Raw genomic sequence first — 18,320 nt, forward strand, 5'->3', positions numbered from 1 at the left:
TTCTTGAACTGTCCTAAATTTTGTGTACCATTCTTTTGGGAGCCTTGACTGATACAGAGCAAAATGCAAATTTTCACTACCTCATACAACAGTTTTGAGAACTAAGTATTTTAGTATACACTTTATGTTAAAATAGTGCCTAGACCACAGTAAGCTCTTAATAAACGTTGACTCAGTAGTAGCATCTCCCATGACGTCTTCTACTTTGTAGATTTGCTGGATGGTGCACTTTCTTTTCATAGTCCCTCTCTGTTCTCACCACCATGCCTTGAAGATGGCTGCTGGAAGACCACTCTCCTTTCTTTCCTACTCATCTGACACTTTCTGATTACATGTTTTCCTTACTGACACGCTTCTTCCCCAAGCAGATCACACTGTGTCTGCCTCTGTGTCCCCACAACCCTTTCTACCTCTCTCTCTGGGCACTTTCCATGTTCTGCTCCTTCCGAGATGGATGGGTGTCTATGTATATGTCATTTCTTCCATTACATTGTACCTCCTTTAAGGCAGAGATTAATTCTACTTATTTTTGTCCATTTTTTAATGCTTTATTCCATCAAAGAAAAATGAGTCCCAGCCCCCTACAATCCGTTTTGCCCACAGCAGCCAGAGTATTTTTTTCAAAAACATAACTGAGATTATGCTGCTCCCCTACCCAAACCCTCCAGTGATTTTCCTCTGCATTGGAGTCAAATCTACCCCTCTTCCCAGCGTGCACAAGAGTTGAGTGATCTGATCCCTACCTGCTTCGCCCACCCACACTGACCACCTTAAGCTTGTTTCTGCCTGAAGGCCTTTGACTGGCTGTCCTCTGTCTGGACTCAGATTCCTTCAGCTCTCCGTGGGGCTCACTTCTTCCTGTCGCTCAGACCACAGCTTTCATGTCACCTCTTCAGAGAGACCTTTGTGACTCTCCATCTAGAGTAACTGTGACGTCACGCCCCGCTTCATTACCTTGTCTAAATAGCATTTCTGTTTGCTTTTCCTAAAACAGCTTTATTGAGATACACTTTACGTGAGATGCCCTGTTTAAGTTACACGATGCAATGGGTTTTAGTACATTTCCAGAGTTGTGCAAACATCAGAAGCGTCTAATTTTAGAACATTTCCAGCACCCTCAAAAGAAACCTGGTACCCATGAGCCCTGAGGTAACACCTCCCGGCTTCCCCCGACCACTTTACCCTCCAGCCTCTGGAAACCACGGAACTACTTTCTGTCTCTGTGTCTGTTCTGGGTCGTTCCTATACAGGAGCTCAACCAACACGTGGTCTTTGGGACTGGCTTCTTTCACTGAGTGTCGTGTTTGTTTCTAAAATGGAGGCCAATTGATTTGCTTCTTTGTTTATTTGCTTGGGCTTCCCTGGCGGCTTAGACGGTAAAGAGTCTGCCTGTGGTGCAGGAGACCAGGGTTCGATCCCAGGGTCTGGAAGATTCCCCGGAGAAGGAAATGACAACCTACTCCAGTATCTTGCCTGGAAAATCCCGTGGGTGGAGGAGTTTGGCAGACTACAGTCCATGGGGTCGCAAAGAGTCGGACATGACTGACTTCAATTTTACTTTCACTTTATTTGCTTGCTTATTTATTTTTAAATTTGTTTTTCACTGAGTGTCATGTTTTTGAGGTTTATCCATGTGGTACTATGAACCCGGTTCTTTATTCCTTTCTGGTGCCAAGTTCTGTTTTGCAGTATGGATAGCCCACATTTTATGTCCACTTGGGTTGGGTTGTTTGAGGTTTGAGCCTCCTGTTTGCTTTTCTGTTCATCTCTGTGAAAAAAAGAGCGGGACGTTGTTTGCATCTGTTTTGTTCACTGCTGTGATGCCACGAGTATTTGCCTGGGGGAGCGGCCTTGTCCCTGTCTCTTGTCCCTGGGAAATTAAGTGAGTGCATTGAAGAGTTGGGGACCCTAAGGGAGTGCAGCAGACCTCGTTCTGGGGGTGAGCATGTGTCAGGCGCAGAAGAGGGTCCCCAATAAGGTTTTCTGAGTGATGGGCTGTCCTGCTGCAGAAGCCTGTGGGCGGCAGGGGGATGTGTGCCCAGCACTCCCCCGTCTCCTTCTGTAGCCTCCTTCCCACCTCTCTTGCTCTCCTGGCCTGTGCTGTCAACATCCAAGGTCTTTGGCAGAAAGCAGGAGGCTGCTGTGCAAAGAGACAGAAGCAGGCGGCCTCAAGGGCAGTCACGGAGCGCCCAGGTCTCAGGCTCCTTGAGACTGAGATCTCACAGCTCTTCCTCTGAGCCTGAGCCTCTCCAGGAGCTTCCCAGGTGAACGAGTCAATAAACTCCTTTGTTGCTTCAGCCAGCTTGGCTTGGCTTCCTGTAACCTGCCACAGAGAGGGTTATGAAGAATACGCTTGGGTTCCTTCTCACCTAACTGGTCTGGTGACCGTAACAAAGAAAAGTTGTCTCTGATGAGAAAGTATTTGTACATCCATCATTTAATTCTACGCTCTTAACAGAGTTGGGGAGTGGGGGGGGCAGAGAAAAACCACAAAAGGAATTTTAAATATGAAGAAACAAAAGACTAGAGATGCCAGGTGATGCACTAAAGGTCACACAGCTTAGAGGTTACACATCCAGGCCTCAAAGCCAGGACCCCTGGTTCCCCACTGTGTGTGCTCTGCCTTCTGAGCCACAAGCTGTAAACAACTGTCTTTGGGGTGAGAAGGTGACACTTGCTCGTGAGGGCTGTGGTTGTGTGCCTGGTGGCCTGCACGCTGCCTGAAGAGTTTGCTGAGTCAGTGACAGGGCTGAATCAACCAGGTTAAGCTACCAAAGCAGCAAAACCCCTCCAGGTGCGCTGGAGCCAGGCAGGGCCAGCTCTCTGGTCACCTGAGAACCTGAGCAGAAGGGAAAATGTAAGCTTCAAAGTGAAAAGTAAACACAGCGTTTAGCATGGGTCAGGCTCCTCCTTCTTCTTTTCCTTTGCCTGCTCCGTGCCCATGTGGCTTTTCATTCTAGGCTAGTCCAAACTGGTGGAATCAGCTGGGTTTCTCAAGGATGCCACCTGAGTCAGGCTTCCTGGAGACATGCATCAACAATGGATCTCAAGGAAGATGAAGAAGATGGATTTTGACTTTAGAATTACTGTCCCCAGCTCCTGCCCCTCTCCCACTCACTGCTACCAAGAGTTCTTTTTCTGCCTTTGCTTTGGTATTCTTCTCTCTAATCTAAGCACTGCACTGCAGCCACAGTGATTCAATCAACATGCTTCAAACTCTCCATGGTTTTCCTCTGACTCTTTCTCTGCCTGGCAAAGTCTTGCTGCTGCTGCTGCTGCTAAGTCGCTTCAGTTGTGTCCGACTCTGTGCGACCCCACAGACGGCAGCCCACCAGGTTCCCCCGTCCCTGGGATTCTCCAGGCAAGAACACTGGAGTGGGTTGCCATTTCCTTCTCCAATGCATGAAAGTGAAAAGTGAAAAGTGGAAGTGAAGTCACTCAGTCGTGTCCGACTCTTCACGACCCCATGGACTGCAGCCTACCAGGTTCCTCCGTCCATGGGATTTTCTAGGCAAGAGCACTGGAGTGGGGTGCCATCGCCTTCTCCGTGGCAAAGTCTTATTCATCCTTAAAAACCCCACTGAAATCTTACCTTCTCTAAAACAGTCCTGCTGGGATTCTTCTTATTCTGAGTTGCCATCTCACTTTATAAACATCACCTTGTGGTGATGAACAAGTTGTATCATAGCTCTTGCTACATTTGTTTTGTCACCACACAACAATTCCTTGTAGGCCTGTTTCTGTCTTGTGAAGTTTTGTCTTCCAGTCCCCAGCCCAGCAGTTGCACAGTATGTGCTCAAGAAATGCTTGCTGAAATTTCATGAACAAAGGCTATCCTCTCCTGGGATGAAGGCCTGAGACTGCAAAAATAGCTGAGTGCATTTAAAAAAAAATTATTGAAATTTTCTTCCATATGATGACTGATGATTCAAATGAAATTATTAGAAATGCAATCAGGCAAATAAAAGAGGACCTTTTGGCAGATATGCTTAGAGAAACTCGGGTTATGAGTTATTCCTTATAAATAGAAGAGCCCTTTCATATTGCTGTTCTGGTAGCTACCTTGCACCTTAGATGATTAAGAATGTGATTTTGGTGTTTGCGTGCATGCTAAGTCACTTCAGTTCAGTTTAGTTCAGTCGCTCAGTCATATCCGATTCTTTGCGACCCCATGAATCATAGCACGCCAGGCCTCCCTGTCCATCACCAACTCCCGGAGTTCACTCAGACTCACGTCCATCGAGTCAGTGATGCCGTCCAGCCATCTCATCCTCTGTCGTCCCCTTCTCCTCCTGCCCCCAATCCCTCCCAGCATCAGGGTCTTTTCCAATGAGTCAACTCTTCGCATGAGGTGGCCAAAGTATTGGAGTTTCAGCTTTAGCATCAGTCCTTCCAAAGAACACCCAGGACTGATCTCCTTTAGAAGGGACTGGTTGGATCTCCTTGCAGTCCAAGGGACTCTCAAGAGTCTTCTCCAACACCACAGTTCAAAAGCATCAATTCTTCAGTGCTCAGTTTTATTCACAGTCCAACTCTCACATCCATACCTGACCACTGGAAAAACCATAGCCTTGACTAGACGGACCTTTGTTGGAAAAGTAATGTCTCTGCTTTTTAATATGCTGTCTAGGTTGGTCATTGCCTTTCTTTGGGATTGGAATGAAAACTGACCTTTTCCAGTCCTGTGGCCACTGCTGAGTTTTCCAAATTTGCTGGCATATTGAGTGCAGCACTTTAACAGCATCATCTTTCAGGATTTGAAATAGCTCCACTGGAATTCCATCACCTCCACTAGCTTTGTTTGTAGTGATGCTTTCTAAGGCCCACTTGACTTCACATTCCAGGATGTCTGGCTCTAGGTGAGTGATCACACCATCGTGATTATCTTGGTCATGAAGATCTTTTATGTACAGTTCTTCTGTGTATTCTTTCCACCTCTTCTTAATATCTTCTGCTTCTGTTAGGTCCATACCATTTCTGTCCTTTATCGAGCCCATCTTTGCATGAAATGTTCCCTTGGTATCTCTAATTTTCTTGCAGAGATCTCTAGTCTTTCCCATTCTGTTGTTTTCCTCTATTTCTTTGCATTGATCCCTGAAGAAGGCTTTCTTATCTCTTCTTGCTATTCCAGTGGTCATGTATGGATGTGAGAGTTGGAGTGTGAAGAAAGCTGAGCGCTAAAGAATTGCTGCTTTTGAACTGTGGTGTTGGAGAAGACTCTTGAGAGTCCCTTGGACTGCAAAGAGATCCAACCAGTCCCTTCTAAAGGAGATCAGTCCTGGGTGTTCTTGGAAGGAATGATGCTGAAGCTGAAACTCCAGTACTTTGGCCACCTCATGCGAAGAGTTGACTCATTGGAAAAGACTCTGATGCTGGGAGGGAATTGAGGGCAGGAGGAGAAGGGGACGACAGAGGATGAGATGGCTGGATGGCATCACCGACTCAATGGACGTGAGTCTGAGTGAACTCCGGGAGTTGGTGATGGACAGAGAGGCCTGGCGTGCTGCAATTCATGGGGTCGCAAAGAGTCAGACACGACTGAGTGACTGAACTGAACTGAGGTTGGTCATAACTTTCCTTCCAAGGAGTAAGTGTCTTTTAATTTCATGGCTGCAATCACCATCTGCAGTGATTTTGGAGACCAAAAACATAAAGTCTGACACTGTTTCCACTGTTTCCCCATCTATTTCCCATGAACTGATGGGACCAGATGCCATGATCTTTGCTTTCTGAATGTTGAGCTTTAAGCCAACTTTTTCACTCTCTTCTTTCACTTTCATCAAGAGGCTTTTTAGTTCCTCTTCACTTTCTGCCATAAGGGTGGTGTCATCTGTATATTTGAGGCTACTGATACTTCTCCCGGCAATCTTGATTCCAGCTTGTGCTTCTTCCAGCCCAGCATTTCTCATGATGTACTCTGCATATAAGTTAAATAAGCAGGGTGACAAGATACAGCCTTGACATACTCCTTTTCCTATTTAGAACCAGTCTGTTGTTCCATGTCCAGTTCTAACTGTTGCTTCCTGACCTGCATATAGGTTTCTCAAGAGGCAGGTCAGGTGGTCTAGTATTCCTATCTCTTGCAGAATTTTCCAGTTTATTGTTATCCACACAGTCAAAGGCTTTGGCATAGTCAACCTCTCCAAAGTCCCCGAAATGAAACACCTGACCACCGAGCCCCCGGTGAAACCAGAATTTATTCCTTTGCCCTGCTTGCCTGCTGCCATCTACATGGAATGGACCCCACCCCCTCAATTTCCTGCGAGGAACAGCTTCTGAGTCTCAGCAGAGCCCTCTGGTCTCTGGGCAGTTACCCCTAAAATGAGCATCGGACCACAGAGCCTAGGATGGATGCCCGCCAGGGTGAAGTGTGAGCAGGGGAGATCCTGGAGGAGCTAACACTTGCCCAGCGGCAGTCTGAGAGATGAGCTGACCTGCACTGGAAATGGAAAAAGAAGGTGATGGCTCTTCCAACAGCAGCTCCTCTCCCCCAGGCAGCAAAGCTGCTGAGACAGCTCAGGGCAGATCCCTGAGGGAAGTGCCACTCTGCACACCTAGCATTTTTCATGTCTTTGGGCTTTGCCCTAACTCCCTTAGTTCTGGGGTTTTTTTTCCTTCCATAATGTGATTGCAGAGCTGGATGTTGGCAGCACTGCACTTGGATAGGATTGGGCTTTTCATTTGCAGAGAATTAACTTGGCAGAGATGGTGGTATTTAATAGCTTAGGTTGATTGATCAAAATGTCAACTATCTCATTTCTTGAAAATGTTTTATGTGTGTTGAGCTTTTTCTCCTAAGGACACAGTGTCTATTTGAATTTCCCTCTCCTAGATGAGATTTATTTGTACCATTCAGGTAGCATAATTGATGTCTTCCATATTCTACATCACAATTTATATCCAGCATTTCTAAAAGCCTGGGATTATAAGGCCACAAGGATGAGTATCTTTATTGGTCTGCCACCTAGAGATGGGCTGGATCCGTTGGGTGGCAGAGCCAATACTATCCTCTTCTTTTTTTTGAAGTAGAAGATGAAATTTACTTGAACTTTAGAGATGAAGCACACAGTTTCAAAGAAATGCCAGATATTCAGGGAGTGGTTTGCCCAGGCTTCATAGTATCTGCTCCCACTCTTAACATATACATCAGTGAAATATCATCCTTTTCCTAATAGGACTTGGTGACAGGGCTCAAAAAGGTTAGTCATTACTCCAGAGCTCTAAATAATCAAATCAGGTGGACATTCACTGATTGCTTAGTGATTGGATGTTATGATGGCCAGAAAAACTTCACTTCAAATCAACTAGATATTTAGGAAGTCCACTTAACTCTGAAGGCATGGCCTAAGAAATAATTATCTCCATTTTGTTGATGAAAGCTTAGAAGCCCGAAGAACAAGGGGCTTGTTCAACTTGATATTGAATCAAGCATGTAAGTCACGGAACTTAAATGAAAATCTTTATTAGGCATTTCTGACCTCGGGCTAAGAATGGGAGCATATTATAAAGAAAAGCAATAGAGATAGGAATGTAAAAGGAATGCGACCCTGTACTTAACACTGCTAATTATTGGAGAAATGCAAATCAAAGCTAAAATGAGGTATCATCTCACACCAGTAAGAATGATCATCATCAAAAAAATCTACAAATAATAAATGCTGGAGAGGATGTGGAGAAGAGGAAACCTTCTTACAGTGTTGGTGGGAATGTAAATTGGTGCAGTCACTGCAGAAACAGTATGCAAGTTACCATATGATCCAGCAATCCTGCTCCTGGCCATATATCTAGAGAAAACTGTAATTCTAAAAGACACATGCACACATATGATCATAGCAGCACTATTTACAATAGCCAAGACATGTCCCTTGGACTGTAAGGAGATCAAACCAATCAGTCTTAAAGGAAATCAGCCCTGAATATTTATTGCAAGGACTAATACTGAAGCTCAAGCTCCAGTACTTTGGCCACCTGATGCAAAGAGCTGACTCATTGGGAAAGACCCTGATGCTGGGAAAGAAAAGGGAGCTGCAGAGGATGAGATGGTTAGATAGGATCATGGATTTAATGGACATGAGTTTGAGCAGACTCTGGCAGATAGAGAAGGACAGGGAAGCCTGGCGTGCTGCAGTCCATGGGGTCAGAGAGAGTCAGACGTGGCTTGTGGACTAAACAAGAACGACAAGACGTGGAAGCAGCCTAAGTGTCCATCACCAGATGAATGGGTAAAGAAGTCGTGATACATACATATCATGGAATATGACTCAGTCATACAAAAGAATGAAATAATGCCACTTGCAACCGTATGGATGGTCCTAGACAGTATCATACTTTCTAAACTTGCCCACTTCTCTCAGTTTGACCACCTAATGGAAGCCCACCATTTCTGCCCCCCTACACCTGCCCAGTTCCAATAGTTTGAATATAACTGTCTTACCAGCTCCCCTTATAAGTCACAGACCTGCCTCTGGAATAGTTATACGTGGCTCCCTGGTTCAATCAGGTGTGGCCTGTTGGGGCTGCAGTCATGTGGTACAGAAGACGGTCTCCTCATTCAGGTTAGAGCCAGGGCTGTTCTTCTCAGCCCAAGGTGGCAGATATCTCAGGAGAGGGCAGTGGGGCTTGTGGTCACTGTGACTGTCCACTCTAAATAACACGCTAACCCGGCCAACACTATTTCCCTAGGCAACCGATCGTTTATGCTAATTCGTCTTCCGGCTTCTTTTAAGTGAAGGGCAGCTGAGGCTGGCTGGTGGTTGTGTCCATTTGTGGGACCTACTTATAAAGCTGTAAGAGAGACTCCAGAGGAAGAAGAAAGTGAGAGAAGAAAATGGCTATCAATTAGAGAGCTGATAATTTTGTTATTCTGGCAGCAACATGATATAATGACTAGATGTAGGTCCCTGGGATGTACAATTATTCACCATGAGGTCTCCAGCGAGACGGGTCATGGCTCAGAGCTTGGTTTGCATCTATAAAACAGGAGATGATAATAGCGTGTGCCACCTACTTGCCTCTCCCGGGATGTCTGAGGACAAGTTAACATTTGCACTGTGCTTTGAAACTCTGGGATGAAAGGTGTGACTAGACTACAAAGAGGCATTGTACTTGGTGATATACATTTGGTCAGGAGCCACTCTGGATTCTTCTGAGGCCAGACCTGGTAGACTCAATGAAAGTGGGGGGCGACAGCAGGGGAGGGGTTAGAGGCAGTGAATGTCACGCCCTCTCCCCACCCCAACCTGTTAGCCTGAGCAAGACCTGTGGTCTGTCTCCTCAGGAAAAGTCCAGCACTGGAGATCAACTCGCTGATAGACTGAAGGGTGTGGGAACTGTGGGTTGTCTCTGATTTGCAAAAGAAGTTCTCAAAGCAGCAAGACTGGATCGGGGGCAGCTTCTCCCTGGAGTGCTGGTGGGGAAGGTGATAACCTAGCCTTGCCTTGCTCTGCCTCCTCCCAATCCCCCTGCCACCTGCATTGATGACCTCCAGGCAAGGCTGGGAGATACATCCAGTCAGTTTCACAGGACATGGGCCCTCAAACAGTCACCAGTACCTCCTGCATCACCTCCTTTTCTCAGTCTCTTTGGTATTTACTGTCCTCGTTGAGGCTGTCCCTGATGGTTATTTTAATTTACTCACAGACACTGTGGAAGGGTGGGCTGTTAATAGGGGGTGGCCCAGTATTGGCTTGCTCTGGGCCCTAGAACTTGCTTGGGCAGATCCCTAATTGCTGAATGGTCCCAAGATGTTGAAAACCCAGCTATCTTCTTTTTAACTCCCACCTGCTTCTGAATCAAGATCCCTTGACCTTCATTTATTCACCTCCTCACACCATCTGATCAAACCTTGATTACTCAGAACACCTGGTGAATTCCGTGGTTCTGAGTGACATTTAGAGTTAAGTAGAGGTAGGGTTATCTTATTTTAAATTGAAAAAAAAAAAGTAATAACCCTACCTCTCCTGGTGGTTCAGATGGTTAAAGAATCTGCGTGCAGTGTGGGTAGACCTAGGTTCGATCCCTGGGTCAGGAAGATCCCCTGGAGGAGGGTATGGCAACCCACTCCAGTATTCTTGCCTGGAGAATCCCTATGGAAAGAGGAACCCGGCGAGCTGCAGTCCATGGGGTCGCAAAAAGTCGGACACGACTGAGCAACTAAGCACAGCACACGAGGTTTTTTTTTTTTTTAAACTACAGTTGATTTACAATATAGTTTCTGCTGTACTGCAAAGTGATTCAGTAATCCATTTATATACATTCTTTTTTATGTTATTTTAAAAAAATATTTATTTGTTTTATTTTTTGGTTGTTGCGGGTCTTCGTTGCTGCATGTGGGCTTTCTCTAGTTCAGGCAAGCAGGGGCTTCTGTTTCCTGTGGTGTGCAGGCTTCTCACTGCAGGGGCTTCTCGTTGCAGAGCATGGGCTCCAGGTGTGTGGGCTTTGGTAGCTGCAGCTCTCGGGCTCTAGAGCGCTGGCTCAGTAGTCTAGCTCCATGGCATGTGAGATCTTCCCGGACCAAGGATAGAACCAGTGTCCCGTGCATTGCCTGGCAGATTCTTAACCGCTGGACCACCAGGGAAGCCCTCTTTTTCATATTCTTTTCCATTATGGGTTTATTACAGGATACTGAATATAGTTCCCAGTGCTATGCAGTAGAGTCTTGCTGTTTATCCAGCCTATATATAATGGTCTGCGTCTGCTGATCCCAAACTCCCAAGCCAGCCCTCCCTGATTCCCCTACCCCTTGGCAGTCTCAAGTCTGTTCTCTGTACTTGTAAGACTGTTTCTGTTTCACAGATAAATTCATTTGTGTCATACTTTAAATACCATATATAAGTGATATCATGTGATATTTGTCTTTCAGGCTTACTTTGCTTAGTATGATAATCTCTAGGTCCGTTCATGTGGCTGAAAATGGCATTCTTTCTCTTTTAGGCTGAGCAATATTCCATTTTGTATATATATATATAATATATATTACATATCTATCTATCTATCTATAATCCACTCATCTGTTGGTGATGGACATTTAGGTGGCTTCTATGTCTTGGTTCTTGTAAGTAGTGCTGCTGAGAACACTGGGGTGCATGTATCTTTTTGCATTAGAATTTTGTTGAGATATGTGCCCAGGAGTGGGATTGCTGGATCATATGGCAGCTCTATTTTTAGCTTTTTAGGACCCTTCAAACTGTTCTCCAATAGCGACTGCACCAATTTACATGCCCAGCAACAGTGCAGGAGGGTCCCTTTTAGGAGAGGTAGGTTTTAATCTAGGTCTCTCCTCTCCTCATGCACTTGAGAGGTGCTTTTGACCTCTGAGACTGATTTTTTTCATCTGTTAAAATGAGATAATAATGTCTATCTTACCTAGTCACAGGAATCTCTTGAGAATTAGATGATTTAAAGCATATGAGAGCATGTTGCAAACTGGGCCACTATGCAAATGGTAGTGATTCTGTTGAAGACGGTCATTAGACCCTGGACCTGTGTGAGTGTATTGTATGCATGTGATAAACTGACTAGAATTTAAATTGGTTAATTAAATTGAAGTTTTAAAATGTTCCTAATTAAGTCACTGAGCAGCAGCAGGGTCCAAATAAGCTTATCTGAACCTCTGTGCCCACAAAGAGGCTCCTGGGAAGGGTGTTGAGGCTCCGGTGACATCAAGGACAGTAAGGGCACGAGTCTGACTTCCTCATAGATCTCGCCTCGGTGGCGATGGGTTTCCAGCCCTGGGAACGTGCCACAGGGCATCTGGCATCCCAGGGCATGTGGTTCAGACTGTATTTTCAGAGTGATGAGAAACCACTGGAAGGTTTAAAATAGAGGAGTAGCCTGATCTAATTTAAGTTTTACAGCTTTTCTTAGGCTGTTGTATGGAAATGAAATGTAGGTGTTTGTAGTCCTGACATCATTGTTTTCAGCTGATGAGCCTCTGAGCCTCCGGCCTGTGTTTGGGGAATTCCCCCACCAAGGGATTGCCCCGCCACCCCACTCCCAGGCGGGTGATTTTTCCCACCTCCTCCACCTCCAGAAGCTGAATAGGCTGGATGTCCCTTTGCCCAACTCTAACAGCTAAGGGATGGACATGAGTGCTCCACCAGCCACTGCAAATCCAGTTCCAGTGAGACAAAGATCTGGGACAAGGCAGGTTTATTCCAGCAGAGGCCATGGTAGCCAGGCCAGGGGCCCAGTGGAGTCCAGAGACTAGTACTGCCCAAGGGGGTCATGCTAGAGAGGTGTCTATGTCCAGTAGGGACCGCTTAACATCGTGACCAAGCTCATCCTGGACCATGACTTCACTGTAGCAGCTCCTCGGCATCTCTCTGAGGCTAGTGCTCTTGCCTTCTCATCGTCTGTGAATTTCCTGAGAGACTTCCAATAATCATCTTTGTGCTCAACTAAACTAGAGTTGGTGTGCGTTGTTTGCTTGCCATCAAGAGTATTGATCCATTTAAAGGGAAGGGGTGAGTGGGGAGACTTCTTAGAGGCTTTCACAGTTGGCGGGTGAGGCAAGATGGCGGCTTGATTGAGCATGGAGTGCAGGTGAAAACAGGGTGTGAAGTGAATTTTAGATGGTGTTGGAGGAAGAGTCACCAGAATTTCTTGATAATTCATATGTAGTGAGAAGCAATGAGCAATCAAGGGAAACTTGATATTTGGCTTGAAAATGCTTACGCCCATTTGTGGAAAGCTAGAAAAAGTCTGGCACTAAACTTTTATCAAGACTTAACTGAGAGGTTGCCTGGAGCTGTGGTAAGAACAGAGGCCTTACTTCATATATTTTTAAAAAGTCTTTATTGAATTTGTTAAAATATTGCTTCTGCTTTCTGTTTTGGCTTTTTGGCTCCAGGCATGTGGGATCTTAGTTCCCTGACAGGGGATCAAACCCACACCCCCTTGCATTTGGAAGGTGAAGTCTTAAACACTGGACACCAGAGAAGTCCCATTACATCGTATTTTATACACAAAAGCATGATTTATGTTATACTTCTTTTTCATATTAAAAAATGGTAACATCTGGGTGCTTGTTTTTTATATGTTGTGTATTTTGTGAGTAAAATTAACAAATATTTTAAGAGAAACCTTTGGAAATTTTGGGAAAGTATTAAAGACAGAATTAAATTAACGACGAATGTTTGGGTCTATTGAAAAGTGGAAGAAAAAAAAAGTTTCTTGGCTGAATAAAAGAAGTGCTGCTATTTCAAAGGAGAAAAACGAGATGGGAACACACGAAGATTTCAGTACGAAGTCATCAATCACTTTACTCTGGAGTGGAAATTTTCACAACCAAATGGCAGAGTACCATTATCTTCTTAAATAGCATTAATTTCATCTTTTGAAAGTAAAGCCGTGCTGAATCCAAAGCTAACCAAATCTGAGATAGTAGTTTACCTGCACCAGAGATGAGGCACTCCTGAGAGGGTTTGGGAGGAGACTGCCTGATTTTGCCCCCTCCCACCAGTCTGGGCCTGGCGTGGAAGGTGGGGGAGAGAAAGGCTGGGCTGGGGGAGTGAGGCAGGAGCGCGACTTGCCAAAAGTTATAGAAAAAGATGAGGTTGTCAAAGCCAAGAAGGGTTAGTTACGATTCAAGGCATGAGTTTAAAGCATGAATCAGTTTACAGGCTGATTTGTTCACTGCAAATCTTGGTTGCCAAATCCTGGGGAGGCGAACCCAAAGCAGAGCAAAATCCAAATGGATAATTGGCCAAAAAGCCAAGGTTGGCACAAATGGCGGGACGGAAAAGAGGGTGCTCAGAGGACTAGGGAGCAGGCCCGGAGTTGTCCTGGAATTGGTGGTTTACCGCATTCTCTCATGGGTGGGAGAAAATCTTGGATGGTGAAGAAACAACTCTTCCGAGGAATGAACAGACTTTCTAGATCCCAGAGGGATTCCTGAGATCCAGAGGCCTATATATGAGGGAAATTGTAATATAAATAAATCAGATTGATTTTATTCTAGATTCATCTACCCACCCATCCATTTATCAGTTCTGGATTATATTAATAGACCTACATATACCAACATCATTCACTCAAATTAACTCTGATGGAAATATATGCAAAGAAAAGAAGTTTTTTGAATTTTAAATAGGGGGTAGGGTTGTGAAAATGACTTTTGAAAAGATAATCAAATAGGTTCTTTAAGGATCAGCTTTTAAGATAAGAATTATTTGAAGCAGCATAAAAATGTTTACATGTAAGTGAGTACTGCTACAGTCCTTCAAGTATGTCTTTCTTCAAGGAAGCTAAACAAAATTGGAGAGAGATTTTGTTTATTGTCCTTAGCAAACCTTTTGTTTATAGATAGGGTAGAGCTAAACTTCATTCCAGAAAATGTCTGAATTAGTATATTTGTAAAGTAATAGATTTCCTTTTTATGAGAATTGTTTCTAGCAAACTCTATCCCAGTAATAAGAAAGGTATTGCAGTTGGGAGGAAAAAAAGACCTATTCAGACTGATTACATCAACACTCATAACGTAAGTTGTCCAATGTTTTGAATTCTTTCATCTCTATCAGAGCAGATACATCAAAGTTAAAGAGATCTAGAAATCTCTAGAATAGAACTGTAAAGTGGAAAATGTAACAATTACAGTCACGTCACTCCGGAAGTTTCATTTGAATTACAGAGAGCCGTGGTGATGGGAATCCTATTGAGAAGAACATCTAAGTTTCAGTATTTCCCTAAATAAAGATCTCATTTATACTGCTGGTTGGAGGAGCAACCCCAGTGGCTCAAGTTCACCCTGATGATTAATGACAGTGCCATTAGCCTGGTGTTAATCACCCTTTCCAAGGAGCCAGGCCCCTCCCCTCCCCCAGCTCAGAAGACATTCTTCATCCTCAGCTCTGTTCTGTGATTATAGACCATAGAAAATAATAGCGGTTCTGGAGGCTAGCCAGCCCCAACTCTCTTCTTTGCTTTGGGTCTTTTCTCTAACTTCTTTATCTCACATACTTCCCATCAGCTGCTTCTCTTTAAGCTGTAAATGTATGCATACACACAACACACAACACACACACTAAACCTGGGAGCTCAGCAGAAAACAAGTCCATGCTTGCAGGGAGCTTAGAGAGACCAGTCCAGGAGACAGAGAGCAAGAAAGAAGGCCCTGGTGGCTGCTCAGCTCGGGCTTGCCATTTTCTCCCCTGGCAGATGGTTTCCGACCCTCCTTCCAGGTCCAGATCAGCCTAAAGCTCAGAGTGGGCAGCCTGCCCACCATGAGTGACATCTGTGTTTCTAGGAAGTCTCTCTTCTACTGACACAACCTGCCCTTCCTGCTCAGGCCTGAAAGCCTGTGCTGGGGAGCCTTGCCTTTAGCTGAAGTGATAATCCTCCTTAACATGCAAATCCCCTGGGAGAAGGGACAATGGACAGCTTCTCCATCCTTTGCACTTGAGGGGGAGTGAGATTCTGAACCTGGCGGGTGCACCTGCCCCCTTGGGTACTCTGGGCCCGTGATGCAGAAAACAGAGCTCTTTCTGACCCAGGGTTCTCTGGAATTCGTGTGGTGATGAGTAAAATGAATTGGGATTCCCTGGGGATGGCGCATATGGGGAAGGGCCGAGGCAAGCGATCTGACCCTCCCATGGAACTCTGGTCTGGCTTCCTGTAGTGGCAGAGTTTTTTGCTAGATGGTCTCCTTACGGAGGGCTTCCCTGGTGGCTCAGATGGTAAGGAATCTGCCCGCAAGGCAGGAGACACGGGTTTGATCCCTGGGTCAGGAAGATCTCTTGGAGAAGGGAATGGTCGCCCACTCCAGATTTCTTGCCTGGAGAATCCCATGGACAGAGGAACCTGGCTACCGTCCATGGGGTCACAAAGAGTTGGACAAGACCGAGTGACTAACACTTTTACTTTCTTTCCCCTTGCAGAACAGTAGGCAGAGACTGTGTTGGTCATTTCTATATTCTCAGTGCTGAGCATCACATCCTAAATCCAGCAGACTCTTAAGAACTATTCACAGAATGAATGAATGAATGAATGAGCAAGTGATATGCTTGGCGGGCCCTCCCTTGGCAAGAACAACTTGGAGCAAGTTCCCGGCGTGCTCATCAAGCCCGGCCACCTGGAGCAGTGACACCGGCTGCCCGCTCCGTCCACACTCGCGGGGCCCTCTGAATCTCCTTTGCACAATAGGCACCGGGGCTCTTTGCATCCCTCTGGGGCCGTGCCAGGGCAGCTGCTTTCCCACCCCGCTCACTCCCCGACTGAGGCTCTGCTCTTTTTTTCCCAAACCTTTCCATCTGGCTTTGAGCCAGGAAGGCCTCGAAGTCACACTCAGAATTTCCATGACAGTAAATAGACCAAATGAAGCCCTTTCCAGACCCTGAAAGCAGTCTCTTCCAACCCCGCCGTGTCTGGCAGCATTTTTATTCGCTCCGTTTTGATACAGGCCTGTGGAAGGTCAACGACTCCTTTAAAAATAAGGAAAACATGGCCGAGGGCCCAGGGGCTAAACTGCTGACAGTGCAGTTCTTTGCAACAGCTCACAGTTGCCTGCCGAAGCCTCACAGAGATTCCTCACAAAGGTCTGCAATCTATTATGCTCCAGTCCGACTGCTGCATTCTAATGTAAAAACAGATCCTTGGATCAACACCCTATAAAAAGCCAAGAAAAATGTGGTAGTGTTCTTTCCTGGCTCAAGCTGAGAGGTTTCTGAGGGAAGAATCCTTTGCAAGCCTGCAGGCCTGTACCTGTGTGGTTTTCATGGTAACTCGATCCATTCAGGATCCCAGCAAGATGTGGCGGTTTCAGGTATTAGCACTCGCCTTGTGGAGGCGAAGAATGAAAAATGCCCAAAGGGACAAACCCCCAGATTATTTCCGTGGAACCAGAATCAGGGGCGATGCTCCCCAGTCTTTCATCCATTTCCCTTCTGCTTTCAGTCTGGATGAAATCTTTCTGGAAGATGGCACTTTAAAACCTCTGCTCCAAATATGTTCCTAACAGGCTCCCCAACTAAAATACAGCCGCTTTCTTAAAATAAAATAACAAGCTGGCTGCCCAGAGATCCTGGCCAAGCCCAAACAAAAATAAAGCTTCTTGCTTCCTTGGACATTGCTGGCCACTGGTGCATAAAATCTACACGGGGGAAAAAATGTGATTAAGTTAGATCAATTGCGATATTTGAAGGTTTGGAAAACAAGACCCTCTATTCCCCTTCCTGTCGGCTTGTCTCTTTTCTCCCAGCCTGACCTCTTTCCCCTCCCCGCTAAGAATGCCTTTGGGGACCAGGAGTGCGAAGTGTCAGGAAAGGCAGGATAACCAGTTTTAATCTATTTTACGGACTGTAACCACTGCTGGTGCCACCCTGGCACTAGCCACTCACGCAAGCTCATCCCTTCCCTGGAGGTCGGCCAAGTTGCTGTTCGCTTTCTGTCTGCTTCATTTGTTCACCTATTGGCAATTACCTTGCTGAGATCATTGTTTTTCTCTTCTGTATTTTTAGCTCAGTATGAACCTTGCAGCAGGATGACTGTCTCAGACCCAGCCTTTCCTTTTCAGAGTGTAACAAGCCTTGTTTTGGCTGAATGTGTGGAAGTAACTTTCTCTGTGCTAAAAGAAGATTTACCTTATGTGTGCTTTGGCCAAATATACGTGCAGACTTTGCTTTATTGACTGTGGACTCATATGCTGCCAGGCACACGTTTATCTGGATAAACACACACATAACACACATGCGCACATGTCTCCCTAGTTTAATTTTGATCCAAATGGAGTCAACAGTAAGTACTGAATCCTGTTCTTGTCTAAAAGTTGGATTCATTCACTGCCTCACCTTGGTCTGTGGTCAGATGTCAGTGCCTATATTACATTCCCTGTGCCAAACACAGTACCCGGCATGTGTAGATACTCAATACATGTTGAATGGATAAAAAGACAAATGGACGGTTTCCAAATGGATATTCAGGCTGGGAGAAAATCTAAGAAGGGAAGAAATGCCACAAAGGTGCTACTTTCTGCTTCATTTCCTGACCTTAATTTTGAGCATTTTAGAGGGAAGGCTATGTGTTTGTGGTTATTTAGGTTCAACTCCATTATCTTCTTCTCAGACAACGTTTCCTTATTTTGTCTAAAGAAGCTATCTTGCTACCCACTTAATCACTTGCTCTAAGAGTCCCTTGCATAATTGTCTTTACAGTGCTTTTCCCCATGTGAAATGATTGTCTTTCTATTTGCTTATTTGTTATCTGTGTTTCCTCTTTGAAATGAACTATTTTATGTCTGTCTTTTTGTTGTGGTATCTTCAGTGCTTATATTGGTGTCTATAGCACAGAGAAGTTATTCAATAGAGATGTATTAAGTAGCTAAGTAG

The sequence above is a fragment of the Bos mutus genome, chromosome 15 (assembly GCF_027580195.1).
Source record: "Bos mutus isolate GX-2022 chromosome 15, NWIPB_WYAK_1.1, whole genome shotgun sequence".
NCBI classification, from domain to species: domain Eukaryota; kingdom Metazoa; phylum Chordata; class Mammalia; order Artiodactyla; family Bovidae; genus Bos; species Bos mutus.